An 18585-nucleotide genomic window follows, 5' to 3' on the forward strand; every position below is an offset into this window, starting at 1 on the left:
CCGCGCTTTCATGATAAATAAAGAGCTTCACCGCAACAGCGACAACATGCTCCAATCGCTGTTCAATTAGAAATGAGTGGATTTCCGAGCGCCGCTCGCTTATATACCGATTGGTGATTTCAATAGCCTGTTTTGAAAGCAATTTTAAGACTATTGAAACAAGTTTTTGGATCAAAAAGTAACAAGTATATAACGCGTAGACATTTTATCTTTCGAATGAAGTGTTTATCATACCATTTCGTTCAGTTGTTTAGGAGCTATTAACGCTCAAAATCTCGGTCTCCGGCGTAACGCTTTCGTTTTCGAAACTTTGATTTTACACCCCGGTATAGAAATGAAAGACGTAGTCCTACGTCAAAAAATATAGAATAGAACATAAAAAAATTCAACTATTGTCTCTGGGAGAATGTCCTCGTGGACAACAGAGGGAGGGGTATCAGAAATGTCCACGCTTGTCCACGGAGGGGGAGGGGGGTGTCCAAAAACGTGCTTTTTCTGTCCACGTGGTATGTGGACGGCCCCTAATATGGGAGAATATTGCATCGACCTACCCCTCGGAAGATGTTTCACACGTGTAGTACAATAGCGTGCAGCTAGCATGCCCTCGCTACGAGTGACAGAATTTTGCCAAATTCGAACACAACCACATTCGCACTTGGAGCACGATCGGAGCGAAACGCGTCACAATCTTTCCATCTCAGCCAAATCAGTTCGTGTCGGTGTGCAGTTTGTGGACGACGTGTGGTTGCGTTTCTCCGTTGAATCGTCTTCGTGGTGTTGTTCGGGTATAAGAGTGTCTCATTTATATATTTCTTTGCTCATTTTTCGTTCGTGGCGCGATTGCTAGAATAAATTGTAGTCTGGTGCTGTTGTGGAATAAACTGTGTTGAGTGCTTTGTTAGTTAAAAGTGCAGAACGTTTAATCTGGAAAGGATTGAGTTGTGATGAGTGTTCTGCTCGCCCCATAATTGCAAGTTAATGAAAAGGACTACACATTTAGCTCGGAGTTCCAGCAAATTCGTCGGCGATCCCCGCGTACGAACACAACCGTAAAGAGATGGTTTATTCTTGCGAATAGTGATTCACCCCTCGGTCAGCGAAGTATCGTCGCCACACGTACACATGCAGGCATGCATCACCACCTATTATAATGTGACGACTGCTGGTACCGAAAGATCGTCGCGTCGTCGTCATTCATAATTGGGTGTCGCATCGAAGCATTCTTTTCGGGGAAAACGGTACCTCCAGACAATACCACCCACACGATTTGGAGTCGTGATTGTAACATGGGAAGAATTTAGGCGTCAACAAGGGAAGCCCTTTTGTTTCTTTTTCCTTCCTCGACTGATATTTACAAAAAGGGTTTTTTGATTCGTCCGCAGTATATCTATGTTGATGCGAATAATTTTGAATTACGCTGATAGTCGTGGGGGTCATGTTGACGACTGCAGTTCATATTTGTTTATTGAGAATTGAAGATTCTTTCTAAAGCCTTTAATCAATGAAATATGTTTTGTGATATTTATTCGAAAATAATTCATAATTTTGTTTTATGATAAATCCAGAGTTCGGTGAGAACATAAAAAAATATTTTGATAGTTTGCTTATCGTACAAGTTGAATGTTATCCAAACATTGTATTTCTGAATTACTCCCTGATTCGAGGGGTTCCAAAAAGCATAAAGGATCCCATCCATCCATTTTGCCATCCACCTCCAACTGCAGCAGCTCATATCGCCGGAAAACCGGTCCGCAGTACACAAAAAAGGAAAAGCCATGCAACGCGACCAATCTGGTTTTGCAAGTTTATTATTTTTGTTACTGCTGTTGTTATTATTAATGTTTGCTCATATTTTTCGAGTTTTTAATGGGGTGTTTCCCAAGAGCGCGCACACGGACACGGACTACCGAGACTGGGACTACCTTCCAAACCTTTGTTATTTTTTTTCTTCATTTCGATTCTCATTGCGTCCCCGATGGGGGAACGTATTCTAATGGGATCATTTCGACTTCAGAACCGGTGGCATTTCACATGTGTGTTGGGTGGGTGTGTGAGAATGTGAGTGTGGTTTCGTTGATGCGGGTCTGCTGCTGCTGCTTCTGCTGCCGATGACTATCTCGAGACGAGTTGGGTGATAAGGCGATGTGTTGGTGCTTCTAAATCTAAATTATGTCTGCACCAATACTACTAGTGCTAGCACCTATTGGTGTGAAATCGTAGGGACGGTACTGCAATTGGGTGACTGAGTGCAATAAAAACAAAGTGCTTCGAAAACGTATGTTTGAAAATGTCAAATGCGTGTATATTGGCGTGAATATTTGCAGTGATCAAACTCGAATTTGTTCGCCACAATGAAGACCACTTTTCGCCGATTTTGAGAGACAAAAACAATGGTGTAATGGATCAGAATGTTCACATGAACATCCTAAAAGAAAATATGAAACAAAGTGTCAGTAAAATGAGAATGTATCGAGGATTCAAGACAATAACCCAAAACACAAGGCACATAAAGTTTGTACATGGTTACTTTGAAGTTCTTTGATATTACAAAACAATCCAGGATGTCGTCTCAAAATCCGAGAATAAATTTCCTGATATTTCCTGATTTTCCTGTAATTTTTCAAAAAAAATTCAAATGTAGATCTTAAAACATTCAGTCAGCTCAAACAATGAAATTTGAGAACGTCTTTAAATATTTTCCAATAAATTAACATTATTTTTAATTGAGTTAAATGATGACTGAGAAGTATCGTAAAAGATTTAAAAAATATGTATTCACTAAAACAGTTCAAAATTATCTCAAACACTAGTACAGGATGCATCATTTTCATTTTGTTCCGTATCAATTTCTATTCTTCCAAAGTGAAGTAAAGCATCATAAACTTGTCGCATAGCATCACCATTTCTTTCCACATGTTTCCATAATAAAATAAGCAAAAAAAAACTTTTTAAGTTAAACGATTTAGTTGTGATTAAACATAATAATGTACTAAAAGCTAGAAAATAATTAGTCGCTAATTGTGAATAATGGAAATCCAACGTGCCCCACGATTTTATTGTAGTCTTATCAATACCCTAGACTAATGAAGGAGAGGTGTGATAACTGCTAACTGCTACTTGCCTAACTATTTTCTAGCTTTTAGTACATTATTATGTTTAATCACAATTGAACCGTTTAACTTAAAAAGTTTTTTTTACTTATTTTATTTTCTAGTTTTTGGTATATTTGGTATATATTTCATTTGAATATTTCTCTACAATAAAACTATTGTACTGTATTCTATCAATCAGATTATTTCATTTGATACCGATATTGAGTGGATTGCAGAAAAATACAGGGTGTGTTCTCCAAGTCATGTTCGTTCGTTTGATACACACATTTTTTTAAAGATGATATGGAATCAGCTATTTTGTAGCGGCGGCTAAATTGGATTTTTCAAGGTAAGCAGTTTTAAAATGTCAGCAGAGAAAAAGGTATTTTATAAATTTGGTCAGTTCCTATTGGTCAAATTTGTATTAATGTTGGACAACCCTACAGACATACACACATACATACAAACAGTTCAAGCTAAATAAAACCGTTCAATAAAGTAATTTGTTATTTTGTGATCGCGGCTCTTGGATTTGCATTTTTCATAAATAACTATGTTCTACTAGTCAAGTCCTTTCATTTGATAACCATGTTAATGGGGTTTTGACCTAATATCTAGTCCGGCATTTGGTAGGATTTTGATGGATTTGCATTTTTAATAAATAACCGTATTCTACTAGTCAAACCCTTTCATTTGATACCCATAATAATAGGGTTTTGAGAAAATATGTAGTCCGCCATTTTGTAGTCTTGGATTTGAATTTTTCATAAATAACTGTTATACAAGTCTCATTTGATATTCATAATAATAGGGTTTCGAGAAAATATAATAATAGGGTTTAGAGAAAATATATAGTCCGCCATTCTGTAGTGACAGCCATCTTGGATTTGCATTTTTCATGAATAACTGTGGTCTACTAGTCAAGCTCTTTCATTTGATACCCATATTAATGGGGTTTTGACATAATATGTTGTCCGCCATTTTGTTGTGGCAGCCATCTTGGATTTGCATTTTTCAAAAATAACCGTGTTCTACTAGTCAAGTCCTTTAATTTGATACCCATATTAATGAGGTTTTGAGAAAATAAGTAGTCCGCCATTTTGTAGTGGTAGCCATCTTGCATTTATATTTTTCATAAATAACTGTGTTCTATTAGTGAAGTCCTTTCATTTGATACCCATATTGATAGATTTGATTTGTAGTGACGACCATTTTGGTTTTTCAGATTTCATAAATAACTGTGTTCTACTAGTCAAGCACTTTCATTTGATACCCATATCGATGGGGTTTTGGAAAACCCATTTCGATGAGATTTTGAGAAAATATGTGATCCGCCATTTTGTAGCTGTCGCCATCTTGGATTCTCAAGGTCATGAAATACGCAGTTTTATAATGACTACAGAGATAAAGGTGTGTTCCAAATTTCAGATCAATCGGTCAACAGAAAGGGGGTCAAATTTCTATTAATGTGGATCAGCGCTACAGACAAACATGTTACAAGCACACAAACTTATAAACAGATTACAGGGCAAGCTAAATAAAACCGTTCAAAAACATTCGTTTTTTCTGTATTATAGTGACCTTCAACACAGTTGGCTGGTTCGTCACTTTCCACTTTCCACATTTAGGAAGAATGTCGGTAGTGAGAATTGAACTCGTGACCTTGAGCGTGAGAGGTATGGGTGTTACCATTACACCAGATCGCCTCCGCAAAACATTCGTTATTGACAAAAAAGTCCTCTCAACGTTGGGGTTTCCACAGGAGAGACAGAAGATCATTTCGGTAAAAGGTTCCGTAAACCTATCCTTTACAAAAATGCTCTAGTCGTTCAATAGTTAGCAATATTGTTTTAGTGATAAGTCTGCTGGAGCTCCACTGATACCAAAATCCGTCAAATATCAAATTAGTCAATAGACAAAAGCTTCTCGAATCGTTTTCAAGCCAATTTTTTTTCTCTGTTATAGTGACTTTCAGCGCATTTGGTTGGTTCGTCACTTTTACTTCCATTTTTGTAACAATGTCGGGAGTGAGAATTGAACTCGTGACCTTTGCCTGAGAGGTATGGATGTTACCACTACGCCAGATCGCCTCCAGCCAATTTCTTATCGGAGTCAATGAGGAATCAATCAAGGATACATCGATGCTTCATAAACTTGAAAACCAGTGCTTTGATCCCAGACGAAATTTCAAGATTTGTTTGTCGTAAAATTTTGGCGAGTTTTGTTGAATCTATCAATCCTTCGATGAACTGTATAAAATATGCAATCAGAAGCTACCAAGATTTTTTCTTCTCACTTTTGAAAAGCCAATTGCTGCTTGCGTAATATGATCAATTCGTGTTGATACCACCCACAAGAAGAAATTTGTTCAAATATATAATTCCCAGGCCTCATTTAAAAGCTACCAGTTGATCTCTGATGTTTGAGAACGTCCCAAGAATTTCATGTAACGATTTGCCAACTCGTTCTCTTCTTCATCCCAATATCTGACATTCGAATTCAACTGCAGCCTCTTTGCAGTTTTGTAATCATTTGAAAGCATGAATTTATCGATAGTTTCCGAAGAAGAAAAAGGGATTTGGTTGAAGCTGAACTGCAGATACTGATGCCAAATACTAGTAAAAACAGTGCGAATGTAAAACTCGTTGGTGGAATTTAATTTTTTTCAGACTTGTGACGAAATTCCCTGATATTCCTGATTGATTTCCCCTGACATTGGTTGAATTCCCTGATATTCCTTGATTTTCAAAGTTTTTTAAGGTAGTCAACACTCTGCAATTTTTCGACATCACTCCCAGTGAAAAACTAAGAGAATTATCTGCATAGGAAAGTTAAAAACCATTTAATTTTTCACAATAAGCATCTTAAAAACCACTGGATGGTGAATGGATGAACATTCCTAGGTTCCATAGATAGTAGATAACGACTAAAAGGAGTTGGATTTCGATGGATTTCGATTTTGTACAGTGGTATATTATGATTAGGTTGCGTAAAAACCCATTTATATTTACAGATGCACCTCGTTCTGGAAGGCCAAAAGAGGCTACGAATCCAGAAATCGTAGAACAAGTGCATCGACTCGTTTTGAACGATCGTGAAGTGAAGTTACGCGAGTTAGCTGAGGCAGAAGGCATTTCAAAAAACAAGTTGGATACATTTTGCACGACATTTTGGACATGAAAAAGCTGTTCCCTCGATGGGTGCCGCGTTCGCTGGCCGTCGACCAAAAACAGCGGCGCGTTGATGATTCAACAGCCGGTTTGGCGTTGTTGAAGCGTAATCGAGTGGACTTCAGTATGCCTCAGTATTGCCTCAGAGGCCGATTTCGAAGACATAGACGTTTCCTACTATAGAAAGTGAATCGAAATGTTGGAAACTCGCGATAGCAAGTGTAGTGCCCTCGAAGACAACTATGTTGAGGAATAAATACAGCTTTGCTCAATAAACGATTGTTTTCATTAACCCACTAAAACCCAAATTAAGTATTTGACTTAAAAACCCATTCCACTATTATATCGAATTTCCGACTTTCAACATAAAATACTGCTAGCAGAAAGCTGCCATCATAAAACCAATGTGTATATGTGATAAATGAAAGTATTCTGAAGACCTTCTAGTGGGGGTGAACATTGAAAATAATGTCTGAATAATTTGAAAAAAAAAGTGAAGCCCGTCTGAAGGCGGGGTTAGGTTGTAGAGAGTTAATAATCCCTGGACTTTTCAACCCATGTATTATGTTACGGTTCAGTGAGCGTGGTGCATCCTTGTTATCTAAATCACCGGAACGTAATTGGCGAAACCATAACTGCGCGTGAATGACTGTTACAGTGATAGAACCAAAACTTCTTTCATATTACCAGTCCCTTGGCTTATGTTCTCGGCTCTATCGAGATATATCAGTAGAATATAGCAATCACGACTGTCGATTGAATGTTCATTTTATGAATATTTTACATTCTTAAAGTTGCACATACGTTTCCATAAATAGTCGCATGATGGTGACTATACATGGTGAGTGAGATTTCTCTCTCAAACGAATCAATTGTAGCCGAAAACCAGAAATATATTCGCCAGGTCCGTTCGATGGCAACTATTGATAGAGCGCATCGTATTATTTATTTTCATTAGGCTTGTAGAACATTAAATTCTACAGTCAAAAACATATGTTACCTTCAAAACGGATGTTCACGTCTGAAGAATTACTCTTCGACGAGTCTCGGTATCAGTTGATAGGGCATTACTCTTAATCGCACTGACACGACTTGTTGAGTTGCTCTTAAACCCTATAGCGTCTGACTCCGATCTTTTCTTTGAGTTGTGAATTGCGATTTGATTCTGATTTTCTTGGTTCTCATCAGATTCAAATAATGACACTCAATTGTGGTACAGAAAAATCGGAAAACATGGTGCGGCAGTTATCACCATTAACTGTTACGTTCTGGTCTGTATTATTTTCGAAGAGAAACGGACCTCTACATCTTTGACGACGCGTTTTACCCTGTAAAGCAAACGAGATGCGCAGACGATCCATAGCCACTCGGATTAATTGGTTTAATGCATCGGATTTTATAATTTAATTTTTAATTTGTTCTAGCCAGTCTTGTCCATTGTTTTTATTCTGTTTTACTTCCATGATTTTGGTTTATTTAAACTTTTTGTTCAAAACATTGTTTCGTATCAGTTGAAAGTCAATTTATGTCCACAGTAAACATTCCATTGAGTCCGCATCAGTATAATTACCTCTCAAATGGATGTGCACTTCGAATTAAAAAAATTAGTGCCAACAGAGAGAGTGCATTATTTTGCACAAACGAAATTCGTAACGTCCAAAATGGGGTTGTGAGTCCGATGCATCGATTATTGAAGCGCGCTGAGTGCAGTGAGCTAGCATGTGTGATATAATGTCAATATTGATTTTCACCTGGCTATTAGTTATTACATCAAATCCTTTGTTTTTCTTCAATAAAATCGACTATTGGGACACCGAGAGGTCACACCAGAAAAAAACCGTGTCGCTTGCAGTTGTGCTCATATGTATAGGCATTGAGCAGCACATTCGCCAGTGTCAAGAAGAAAACACACGTCTCGGCGATGACGACGACGACGCATCGACGAACTGAAGCCGGTATTTGTGCTATGTGTGCTGTGCGCGGGGGTGCGAGCGAACAAGTGTGTCGTGCTGTGTGTGGTAGACAGGGAGATAATGTTGCACGAGTGGACTGTGGGATCCCGATATAGCAAGCGTACCCCGAAACTTCCGAATGAAGGACAACACATGCACCCGAAACAAAAAATATTAAAACAACAGAGCGGTTCCACGCCAAATGACGGGTCGGACCGATTCGAGTGGCTCCGAAATATGGATGGAACTTGCACACTCGCATTTGGCTCAGGAAATTTAACCTTCCTATACTCGCGCAAAGGTTTGACAGACCAAGCATCAATGAGATGGCTGAATTAAATGACTGTTAAAATTGAATGAAGTTAAAAAAAACTATTTTCTGGAGTTTTTTCACTCAGTTATATCTTTTTTCTTTGAAATTCCAGTAAGGCTTAAAAATACATAATAGAAATATCACAGACGCGCGAGTACAGAAGTATTCATATTTTTTATGAATGAAAGAAATTCTATAGTAGTTTTTAAAAAGGGTATAAGCTTTAATCAAAAATCAGAAGCTTGTAAAACTTGAATGAGTACTAAATTGTACAAGATCGAGTTGTAGGAAACTAACGAATTTTATGTAGAAATATACACAGAAAAAAAATAAAAGAATGGAAGTTCAATTACGAACCCCTAAGAACATGGAAATTTGAAATATTAAAAAAATGGTTAAAATTAAAGTTTAATCAGATCTCAGAGAAACGTTTTTTGAAGACTTTTAGGAAATTTTTCTTATTTTGACTACAGGACGGATTCGATTATATACTGTTTCCGATTTCTTTTCACTATATATAATCGAATCCTGTATATAATCGAGTAATTTTTTTCATTCGTTTTTTCTACATATATTTTATACGAAGAATAAAAAAAAGAATTTAGTTTTCGATTAATTCCACTAAAGAAAATACTTTTCCCACATGGGAAATTATTTTTTCCAGATTCTCTTCGGAGGTGATAGACGTTCATATTTAATGAAAAAAAAAAACTTTTACGTACATGGAATTTTACGAATTTCAACAATGACAGAGTTATTGAACTTCTTTTTTGTTCCGGGCTCCGTTTGCCTTAATATGGCTCTACTTTAAAAAGTACGCTACGTAAGGCAATTCTATTGCTTCCATTCGAAAGATTTTTTTAAATTTGTTTTTAATGTAGTGGATAGCACCTTCAATGTTATTATTAATTTTATCCCAAACATTCATATTAAAAGCGGAATGTTTCATAATAAACTTGTTGAATGTTCCTATCAACCAATTTAAAGCTCTTGAACCGCTCTAAAATTTGTTCTTAATACCCAACTTTTATCTTTCCTAATTTTTCCGCATTATTGTTATAAACAATCCCTGATGAGATTTCAATCAAAATCTTCTAAAATCACGATTTTCACTCCACTGTATTTATGATAGCCAATTCATATATAATGACTATGTGGCATCTCGTCCACCTGTGCAAACTGTTCATTGGACGGTAAGAAATCTCAGAAAACAGTGTACTATTTCACATATGTAGCATAGATGAGGAATGATCGAAGGTATCCCGAGTAACATATTTCCTTTTCTATTTGGAAAAGGAAACACCGTAAAGAATTTAATCTTTTCTGAACCCGCCGGCATTCAAACACTTCTGCATCTTCAAGTGCGACAGGGCAAGCGAAGTCTGTTACAGCCCAGGCCGAACATATATAAAGAAGCACAACATTTTGATTTCAACACTTTATTTAACTATACAAAAAAATTATAGGAGGTTGTGTCCAAGATACGACCGCATTGTTGACGTAGAACTACGCTGTTATTTTATAGAAGTCGCTTGTTTATACCTTCGGATATTATTCTATAATGCTGTGAAATTTTAGAAACAACTGCTTAGTAGAATAATCTCTGAAATGATTTTTTCATTGTAGAATCAGTTGACGATAATTGATTGATGATTCATTCTTGCTCTCTCAAAAAAATCGTATGTCGCAATTTATTTCATGTCAATGCATTGAAAATTTACCTCGAAGGCTATTCCGGTGGCCTTTTTCGAAATTGACATAGACTCGGCTACAGTCGATTATATACATGTTGCACCAGCACCATTATTCCATATCTCATAACTACATCAATATATCTTCGGCACCGCATGTAAACAACAACGATGACAACACTTGCAAGTATCAAATATCATGCTACATGTTATTTAGTATTGCCTCAAAGGAATCGCACTTCTAGATATCGTTCGTACAAACTAAGCGTAAACCAAGCGCCAAACAAGCGTTCACCATAGCATGCATACAGAGCCATACATTGGTGGCTTGAAACTACTAGCAATAAAAACATTTCTCATCATTTTGCGCTATTCTCAAAAGAAACGCTTCTGTTAATATTACTGGCCTCGAAAAGAGTTGCATTACTTTCTCATGCTCGAGAGAAGCGCAGCTGTCACCCTTGGTGGAGGAAGTTTTGCTACTGGCAAGCAAAACCTAATCACATACAGAATTCCAGAACATTTACTTTCTTGATGACTAAACAAGAGAAATAAACTCTTTTTGTTAATAACAACCTCGAAAACAGTAGCAATGCTTCATTATGGTCAATATTAGCGCAAATGCAATCCTAGCTGAAGGCAGTTTTGCTGAATAACTTATAACATTCCAGTAAGACATTCAAGATGCTTGGTATTCCCAAATAATTTTTTGGTGCACAACCTTAACGTCTGCTTCGCCATAACGTCAGTTTAATGCATTGATGCAAAGGCACAAACGAAGCCCTTATGAAGACGGAAAATAAACAATGTTAACTGCTTGGAAAAAGACTGAATTATGCCACACAGCTTGTACTCTGCTGTAACACCCATCGATGCGAATTCGCTGATGAGTTTGTCAAGAGCGACCGCCTTCACCACCAGCGGGGGGAGCTTGATTTTGGTTGCAGCCTGTGTGTTTACATTTTCGACCGACGCGCCGAAATCGCCTACTTCGCTGTTGTTCGGTGCGGTGTCACTTTCGCAAAGGCTCGGTTCAATGCGAGCACTTTTCACTGCACCAACACCGCGTGCATCATTAGATGACGCTTACCTCGAAATTTTATTGCCCCTGGCAATGCGTTCGTTTTTTGCAGGGCTCGAGCCTGCCTTCCTCTTCTTCTTGCTCATCGCACACTACGTGAAGCGTCCAATTTATGACGAAAAATCAAACGACGATTTCCAAGTTGAATTACCACTGGTGGGGTCCAATCTCAGACCGAAGCGCAGCGAAAGTAAAGTGAACTGGATTACTCAACAGTCCGATGCCGAGTGAAAGTTTGCCTCAGCGAGATCCACTGTTTATACTTTTGGCAAGTATTCCCCTTCATTCTTCTTCTTTTCCTTTGTTCACGGAGACTTTAAATCCTACGATTTCCCCTCCGTTGGTCGTTGATAAGTTGCTCGTTGTTGACAGCTCTGTTCGGGAAAGCACTCAAATGGACAACAAATGTATGGGAAAATAGAAACACTTAAAGTTTTCGTTAATTTTAACCATTTACTAACCAGGGGATTCTAATGTATGGCATATTAAACAAATCTTACGAAATTTCCGATTCGTTTAGTATGTAAATCGCCAAAATCCGTTCGCGGCAAAAACAGTTATTAACGTTAACTTTATTTCATAAAAACGTGACCTGTTTTCTGATTTGACACCCTTAATGAAAGACGTAGTTCTACGTCAAAAAACCTTAATCACTATAAAAACACATCCAGACGGTAATACAGGATGTGAATTCGCGCCTGTGAAAGGGGATGATTAGAGAAGAAACATAAAAGAATATTGTTCACTTACCTTTTCATCCAACAACAGTTACCTGCAAAAGAATTAGTAATTATATCAATCACAACAAATGCTACCTACTGCTCAACAAACACAACACGATAGAATAACAAAACAACATCTAAACAATCACAACAACAAGCGAATTGTCACGGAATAGGGAACACATGGGAACGAACTCGCTATACAAAGCGTATTGTTTATAGCGAACATCCGAGAAGAAACCCGACCAAAGAATCAATCGCAATTATAGGCTATTCATATGACTATGGGACCAATCATATAAATAGGGCACGAAATGTTAAGAACAGCGTTCAGTCGCAAATAAAACACCGATCAGTATAGGTCAGCTTTGACTATATTCGATCTCATCTTTTTTCAATCATCGGGTAGCCAGACTACTCTCATCGATACTCATCATTACTCTGGAACTCTACTCAGATACCTCTCTGGGCGGAGGCACAGTCAGCTATGTATGAAGCGATCACTACTGCTGAAACGCTGCCTTGCGTAAAATGACATTTGAGGTTCAAGGATTTTACTGAACCAATGGAAACGGTAGAATACATACGCACCGTGATCGTCGCCAAAGATCACACGTTCCAGGAGTTTATAAACAACAAAGTTTTAGCGGATTTATGCATGCATTCATGCATTAGTTCAACACTGTTATTTTCTCAAACTTAGCGAAACTATGAATGACAGTAACGTTAACAATTGTCGTCGTTTATATGATTCGATTATTGACAAAATCGATGAAATGACGAAACGGTTTAAAGCGCCAGATGAAAAAAAACACGCTTTGTTGAATCACGAATTAACGAATCAAGAGTGCTTTGCGGTCGGGATCGGGCCAGAAATGGTTATTTGAAATTATATATTGGTTGTGGAAAAACATTTCCTTTATGAGATGATGCCAATGCCATTATTTAATGTAGAATTCCTTCGTTATAAAGATAAATGTTAAAAAACAGGAAGTGGGTTATATCTATGGTATAACCGCAAGGGTGACGTAGGACTATCGTTGATTTAGAGATCATTTGTTTGAAGTTGAATCTAAATCCATTCTGAATGAATCAATAAATGAATATTTGGGGGACGAGAAAACGAGAGCGTTACGTTGGAGGCACAAGGTTTTATGCATCCAATATAGGATACGAAAAAACTTGTTCTGAAGAATAATCTTCAGAAGCTTTCCTGCTAACTGTACTTGATTAACAAATCACAATCCCAAATGTATTATATGGATATTTTATGGATAGAAAACATTAAAATAAACTCTTTCGCTTGAATGTAATTTTCAATTCCAAGGGGAACTGGCAGATTATTTTCCAGCAACGATTAGATATTTCAAAATTTTCCTCGATACTGGAAGCCCACCAGTGGTTAATGCTAATTCGATAATCACCTGTTAATAGCACTTGATTGAAACATATTTGGTCACAGTGTTACATGGATAGAAAACATTCAAATAAACCCTTTCACATGAATGTATTTTTAAATTCCCAGAGGAACTGATCGATTATTTTCCAGCAATGATTAGATCTTTCCGGAATTTTCTCGATGCTGAATGGCATCCAAACGGAAAGAATTCTGCGCGTGTATGTGTCGATCCTTCGCCGTCCACCTCCTCCAGCACGTTAGGCAACGATGTTGTCTTGTCGATGTCGTCACGAAAAATGAATGTGTCTCACCACCAGAATATCGCTTAAGTATGCTTTTTGTGTGTGATTGAATCGAAAGAAGGTGTGGTTTACGATGGCAATTTGGAAGGCAAACTAGAGGGGAATGAACTCTCTGAGCTCGAAACTTTCGGCGACTGAGCAATAATCGATTGCGTACGCATACAATATTGGATACGGAAATATCCTACTGATGGGGAAGAATAATCTTCAGAAGCTTTCCTGCGAATTACACTTGGTTGAAAAATTACAAAATCAAATGTATTTGATCGCTGTGTTATATGGTTAGAAAACATTAAAATAAACTCTTTCACATAAATGTATTTTTAAATTCCCAGAGGAACTGGCAGATTATTTTCCGTATCTTTCTCGATGCTAAATGGCATCCAAACGAAAAGAATTCCGCGCGTGTATGTGTGTGTGTAGCGGCTGCTTCGAGATCTTCCCCGGGAACCGTTTGTGGCATCACTCTCCTCCTGATGGATTCCCTTCTGGCCTAAGGTGCACAAACAGGCTCTTGGTGACACCGTTCATCCGCGCTTTCGTGATAAACGAAGAGCTTCACCACAACAGCGACAACATGCTCCAATCGCTGTTCAATTAGAACTGAGTGGATTTCCGAGTGGCGCTCGCTTATATACCGATTGGTGATTTCAATAGCCTGTTTTGAAAGCAAATTTAAGACTATTGAAACAATTTTTTGGATCAAAAAGTAACAAGTATAGAACGCGTAGACATTTTATCTTTCGAATGAAGTGTTTATCATACCATTTCGTTCAGTTGTTTAGGAGCTATTAACGCTCAAAATCTCGGTCTCCGACGTAACGCTTTCGTTTTCGAAACTTTGATTTTACACCCAGGTATAGAAATGAAAGACGTAGTCCTACGTCAAAAAATAATGTTGAAATCTCTCATCACGATACTGTTGTTTTAATGTTGCAAATGTTGATTGAACAGGTAGCTCACTTGGCCACGCATCGTCACTGATATAATCGAGTCTGTATGTAATCGAGTTTGACCTGTTTTTGCAAACTATGATTTAATACGATTCTAGTGGTCTAGTTCTAGTTTCAATCGCAAAACTAAGTTTAACAAATTCGAATGTTTTCTCTCCTTCCCACCTTTTTATCCCATTTCCATTTTATTTTATTTGGGCTCATTGGCGTTTCTTAATGTAACAGAGTTGGATATAATGGCATGTGTGTTTTTTTCATTTATATGAAAACCACATAATATCACTCTTTCGGGATTGGAGTATTCTTTTTGTTTCATTATTTAATTGGCCCGCACACCGGGACAGTTCATACAAGGCTTCCATTTTTGTGTTATAATAGCACAAATAGTCCGGAATTTTCGAAACACTGACCAATTTGTTAATTTTGTTGATATAAACCCGTTTTTCTGCATCTTTTTTTTCACAAAACTGAACTCGGAGGCAAAGTGAGCTAACATTTTATTTAGAATTCCTCCCAAACTGCTTGTGTACGCGGGTAACGAGATTCGTGTCAGGGGAAGTAGTAGTGTGGATTTAAACCAGGTTGAATGAAGAGGCAGATTTGTATTTATTAGTCACATCAAGTAGAATAACCATTTGCTAGAATAGTTCGCCAGTCATCCTCGCTTTTAACGCTCGTCAATCCATTTCTAGCCAATTCAATGCATGTTGACGGCAAATGCCAAAGTAGTCCCAGTTGAAGCGAAGCTACTGAGAGGAGAGTCGAATTTCAATTTTATCATCGAAGATTTCGGGCCCAACTCTTCGATATCGAAACGATATCGAAGAGTTGAGCCCAATGATGGGTCAGTACATTAGGGTGGCAATGGATGTATGGAAAAAATTTCATCATCAAATTTCAAAAACCGACCATTTACATTTTGTTTATTGGCCCAGAAAAATGACCTGTGCAAAGTTTCAGCTCAATCGGACATGATTTAGGGGTGCCTCAAAGCGCTTAAAGTTATGTTTCTTTTTATCCTCGCAAATCTTCCAAGGGGGGAGTAAAGGAACTTTGGTAAATCGAACTTTTTTTCGTTGCCAAATTACTTAAAATGCATGAAACATCGAGATCTGTTGATTGAACAGGTAGCTCAGCTCTGGTGTCAATAATTATCGAAATGTACATTTTGTTGATTTGGCCCAAAAAAATGACCTGTGCAAAATTTCAACTCAATCCGACATGATTTAAGGGTGCCTCAAAGCTTTCAAAGTTTTGATTTTCATGTTTCAGTTTCATGTTTCATGCATTTTAAGTCATTTGCAATCGAAAAAAAAATCGATTTGGAAGATTTTCGTGGATCAAAAAATCTAAACTTTAAGCGCACCTCTAAATCATGTCCGATTGAGCTGAAACTTTGCAACGGTAATTTTTTTGAGCCAATAAACAAAACGTACATGGTCAGTTTTTGGAATTTGACATGACCGTTTTCGCTGTCACCCTAGTGTACATCACCCGATGATGTACCTTGAATACTTTAACCCTCCTGTACTCGCGTGCAAAATCATAACACGTATACTCGCGCACGGTGTCACAGACCGAAAATTGAACTTCTCTGTAATGTTGCCATTGTGTATCTTTCAGTTTTTATTGGCATTTATTTGAAGAAGAGGGTATGATTAAATGAAAAAAACTCCAAAAAATATGTTTTCTTTATTATGTTTTAATAGTCATCTAATTCAGCCTCCTCAAAACAGAGTAACTTTTGATACTCCAAAACAAATAACGAAATTCGAATTTTTCACTGTTATTAATTAAAAGTTAGCAACTGAATATAATTCATGGAAGTATGAAAAGCTATAAAATAGCATTAAAACGTATTCATCGATGGAGGTTTCATTGAAATAAGAATCAGAACATAGCGTAACTGCATGCTCGAAACAAACTTTTTTTTTTACATTTCATGCAGTTGTTGCGTGTTTTTCGGGTCTTTTATCGAATAGAAGAATATATAACGACCTCTAGATACTCACCAGATGATAGAACTTCTGGAATATAAAGTTTGCATATTTCTAATACTCTTTGTCTCTGTATTCTTGGTAAAATAAGAATTAATACGTGGAGGTGATCTAGCGTAGTGGTAACATCCTTATCTCTCACGCAGAGATCACGAGTTCAATTCTCACTCCCGACATTCTTCCAAAAACGGAAGTAAAAGTGACGAACCAGCCGAAATGTGTTGAAAATCACTATAATAAAGAAAAAAAAAGAATTAATACCTTTTTTTAGATGGGGCATAAAAACATTATATAAAAGGAGTTGTAGGAACTTCCTTTTCTTTTTCTTGTTTTCTTATCGATATTGTTCATTATAAAAAAAATATCCCCGAAACTGTAACTGTTAAAAATTGCCATAAGCCACCGATTAGTTCATAGTTTACTGTTTACAATTCTTCCACAAGTGAAATTCTTCTACAAGTGTGTATATGTATGACTATTATATTTAGCGAATAACTATACGAAAGTAAAATATTTATATTTTGTTTTTGAACGTATGAATCTAACGACGAATAGTTAATATATGGATCCATTCAATCCAGTTACAAAAGGGACTGAAATCAAATAAGAATAGTCCGGTAATGATCTTATGCATTATATTCAATAAAAGAATCGCAAAGTCGTAGTGTTGATATTTTCTGAGAAATGAACGAATTATTGATTTCTCGGTCTGACCGACCAATGCGCGAGTATAGGAGTGTTAAAAATCTGGATCTCGTGTAAATTTGGTTGGCAGTTCTTGAAAGTTGACATTAAGAAATAGTTTTTGGGTGTCCAACAGTATTTTGGAAATGTAGCCCAGGCTGGTCATCTACTGTGAACCATTTCTCAATAGGCGACGCTCGTGTAAGCTTCTCAAATTGAACTAAAAATGTGATTGAAAAATGGAAACTGATGGACTGTCAAATTTGGAAAGACACAATTTTCTCAATCTGTGGCTCGTGTCGACTACATTGAACACGCTGAGTCCTGAATTGTTCTTGCTACGCTTTCCAATCAGCCCGTATCAAGATCATTTGCATAATATCAGTATCGGTCCCCGCTCCCAAAAATATTTATGGTATAAAAAGAAAACAGTCAGAAATTCGACTAGAAAATAGTCACATATCGTAAAACATTCGAAAACAAACACTTTTTTCAGATTTCCTTATTTTATAACTGTCAGTACCAGTGATCAACGTTTTTCTAACGAAAAGCTCAACGTCGGTCCCTAGGGACCAACACGGGACTCAACGTGTTAAACAAAGTGAAACCCGTAGAAACTAAGTTTGATATCCAACAGTCCCAACCATCTACACCAGTGACCAATGGTACTGAGTTCAGTCGAAGCGCGGCGATAGAGCAACAAGACAGCAAGAGGTGGTGAAGCGTGCTCGCACTGGGGTGCCGCGCGATCGTCGGAGGTGCGTTTTTTGAACTCTCTCTCGCGCGGGTAGCAGCGATATAATTCTTTCTCGACAGCGTAGCGAAGCGGAAGTTTTTCGAGGGAGTTCGGATTTTCTTGTCGCGTTCGCGTCCTTTGTGGTGTTTGTCGAGTGTTTGCTGGCTCTCTAGAGAGGAACAGAGATAACAGGAAAAAAGTAATCACATCGTGTACCGTCGTCGTCATCATATTGACAGCCGAATTCAATCGTGTCGGAACTCACGAAAAAAAAAGTGTCGGTACCATAACGGGGCGAGTAAGCAGTTATTTTTAAAATCCGATTAGAGATATTAGTGTAATTCGGTGTGAGATACATCGCTCGTGGTTTTGTGAAATCACCACCGAATGTAGATGAGAACGCGAGGGAGGCTGCTCAGCAAGAAGAAATAGAAGGTTTACATTATTCTTTTTTGTTTCTTCCCGATTTTCTTTCTCGCGACTCTCATATGCA

General features: G+C 37.5%; 1 protein-coding gene across 4 annotated transcripts in view; it reads left to right on the forward strand.

Annotated features, from left to right (window-relative positions):
• The first annotated feature begins 646 nt into the window (after positions 1-646).
• Positions 647-18585, forward strand: part of LOC129765218 (growth factor receptor-bound protein 2) — a 134064-nt gene continuing 116125 nt past the window's right edge. The window contains exon 1 of one of the 4 annotated variants that reach the window (XM_055765279.1): positions 647-785. The gene's annotated coding sequence lies outside the window, so the exon portion shown is untranslated. Of the gene's footprint in view, positions 786-879; positions 898-18388; positions 18528-18585 lie in introns of those variants that run through there. The other 3 variants (XM_055765278.1, XM_055765281.1, XM_055765280.1) reach the window with 3 other exon arrangements.

The sequence above is a fragment of the Toxorhynchites rutilus genome, chromosome 2 (genome assembly GCF_029784135.1).
Source record: "Toxorhynchites rutilus septentrionalis strain SRP chromosome 2, ASM2978413v1, whole genome shotgun sequence".
Taxonomy (NCBI): Eukaryota; Metazoa; Arthropoda; class Insecta; order Diptera; family Culicidae; genus Toxorhynchites; species Toxorhynchites rutilus.